Source organism: Cynoglossus semilaevis, chromosome 1, assembly GCF_000523025.1.
Source record: "Cynoglossus semilaevis isolate Cse_v1.0 chromosome 1, Cse_v1.0, whole genome shotgun sequence".
Taxonomy (NCBI): domain Eukaryota; kingdom Metazoa; phylum Chordata; class Actinopteri; order Pleuronectiformes; family Cynoglossidae; genus Cynoglossus; species Cynoglossus semilaevis.
In genome coordinates, this window is record NC_024307.1 from 58,148 (window position 1) to 61,314 (window position 3,167).

The window sequence follows — 3,167 nt, forward strand, 5'->3', positions numbered from 1 at the left end:
TTTCTGTCCCACTGTGTCTCTCACACCATCGACTTCCTTTTGCCTCTGGTCGTTTTGGACATGATTTTAGAACTTCCTGTGTGTCTTCTGTCTCTCTCTGCTGGCGGGCAGCCTTGTCTTCTGGTGGTGGAGAGGCCGGTCAGGGGGGAGGAGCAGGGAGAGCAGGGAGAGCAGGGGGAGTCGGCTGCTCTGTTTTAGTAACCTTTTTTTACAAGATGAAACAAATAATCGAGTCGATGGATTTTGTGTCCAGCTGTTGGACGCTCCTAAATGTTAGAGTTTGGCTCATCCTCACATGGACAAGTCCTGCATGGACAACGTCTGTCCAGAAATGTCCCAGACTTGTTGTGTCAAATGTGTTTATTTACTTGATTTTGTAGTTAAAAAACTACAGAGATGTCGCTGGTCAAACTGCGAATGTCGAGGCCTCGGAGGCGACGTTTCACCCGATCATGGCTGGGTTCCAACAGGCATTTTTTTAATTTTTTGCCGAAATCCGATATCCCGATATTGTCCAAACACTTCATTTCCAATTGTGATATCAACCGATATATTATATTATCGGAGGAAAAGCAGATAACGATTCTTACAGATGTTACGTACCTATGCTAATATCAAGGCCGATAATATTAGACGATGATGTGCGTTTTGATCAAACATTGGTAAGATGCCATGGTTTAAACTCAACTAGTCACCAAGTCAGATGGTGTCCAAACACACGACGGTCAAACTAACGCTGCCTTCATCAGATCTCCTCATCACGTCCAAAAACATCTCCAACACAACTTCATGTCTGAACTGCTCCTACTTCCCAGTGAGGAGCTCAGCCATGAACCATAAATCATAGCAGGTCTCACTACTGTCTTATGAAGCTACCCAACACCGCTCCTGGTCTGGAGCCAGGCCAAAGTATCAGATTCAGGTTTGTGTAGTATAAAGCAGCAGAAACTGTAGTACACCCAGAGGCACAAAGGAGTCAAACTGTACCAAACCAGTAAATACTACATCCTTCACTACTGTTGTATTTGGTCTTTGTGCGTTTTTTTCACCTGCTGGCCACAACATGGCATTAGTGCCAGAAAGCTTCCTGTGATCAACAGTACCGTGTGAACATCAACAGTACCTATTGTTCTCTTTGCCCCAGGTGGCGCTGTTGGTTACATCATCTCTGTGTTTTTTTGCTGAGAACCTTTGGTAGGGGAACCATTTAAGATCGGTTCAGAACCTCTGTCAGTACTGATACATGTCTCTGTTTCCTGTCGAGTGACCACCAAGTAGGCCTAAAAAGGGAAAAATAATGGGAAGTTTAACTGAGTAAACCCAGTACAAGTGTGTACCCAGTGTGTTTTACTAGTCAGTAGTTAGTAGTTCTATGTAACATTCCACACAAGTGGGTAGAAGGGTTTGTTTCCCTGCAGGAATCACGGGGCATGAGCGTGGCAAATGAGCTGGAATTTCACGGTTAATAAAAAAACTGTTAAAATTAAAGTTGTTTTTTTTAATCAGTACTAAGAGACAGAATTTAGACAAACAACAAGTGAATGGTTGTTTCCACCATGAGAATAAAACGACTTCTGATTTTATTCTGATCTACTCTTTTTTACCCCAGACCTAACTGCCCCAGCTGTTCTGTTCTGGATCTTTGAGGATCGTTTCTGACATAATCAAACGAACCACTTGGTCAAACTTGGTAAACAGACTTGGCTGTTAAACAGTATTTGTTGGGACATTGTTCTGTCCTGAAAAAGTTCTGAGGCTGTGAGGTATTGGAAATATAAAGTTTTATGATAATAAAAATAATTTGAACTTTACTGATCCCAGATCTGCTTCCCCTTGGAGGCATCAAGTACGTGGTTCCTGCGTGAATTGAACGCAGGACACTCTGCTGTAAGGCAGGCATGCTCACCACTGAACTATTGATACATTTTCCACCTCCTGATGTAGAGATGTTTTTTCTGCCACATCATATGAATTCCTTCAGCCTCTTCCTCATTTGATCGTTCCTTCACTCCTTTGGCCCCAGTATGAAAACAACGACGGCATGTTGTACTTCTAGTCTAGAGACTGATATATGAGAGCGTTAGTGGAAAATTATTTCTGTATTGCGCAGCCTGGAATCTCAAGTATCACCGGGGTCCTTTCTCTGACAACAGCAGAGAGCACTGCAGAGGGATTTGAGGAGGGGGAGGGGACTAAACAAAAAAAATCACCAGCATTCCAGTGGTGAAGGCTTGTTGTTGCACATTTTACACTGTGAGATGAATGGGTTCTGCTGGAGGGACGAGAAGGCGTTTTCTAAAAAGGAAAAAAAAAAGATGAAGTGGAGCTCAGAGAAAACTTTTTAAAAAAAATCACATTTTCCACCTATTTTTTCCAACGTACACAATAAAAAAGTCGACCTTAGACGAACTGAGCAGGAGAACAGTCACACTAGAAATAGTCTTCCTGTAGTCAGCCTGACACTACAGCGGGGGAGGGCGGGGGGGGAGGGGGGGAGTAAAAAATCCCCAGACATTCATCTGAAGAATATATGTCAGTGGGCTACAGCCTGCCAACCCCCGACTCCCCCAGCTTCAGTGAACTGGACCTGATTCAGGTCATTAGACTACAGTAGTCCTTATATTCAGAGTGTGTACTCTGTACTCTGTACTCTGTACTCTGTACTCTGTACTCTGTACACTGTACTCTGTACTCTGTACACTGTACTCTGTACTCTGTACTCTGTCAAACCACAGCACACACTCATGGACTGGCTGATGAACGTCTCTATCGGCGAACTGCACCGTCAGCTGATTAGAGACACAGTCCCTCCACTGTAACATGGGCCATAGATTGAACACATTGACTGTGTTGACTAACGAGCAACACGTGTAATTGTGTCAAGTGGATAAAAAGCCTCCGTGACCAAAAGCAAGTGGAGACGAGATCAAACACTCTTCACCCTCAGGCCCCGTTTACACAGTGACGATACGATACGATACGATACGATACGATACGATACGATACGTTACGATACGATAGGATACAATAGGATATGATACGTTACGATACGATACGATACGATACGATAAGATACGATACGATACGTTACGATACGATACGATAGGATATGATACGGAAGGGAAAACCCGCCGACACGTTCCCCTCCGACGGGACCGTCCTGTTAC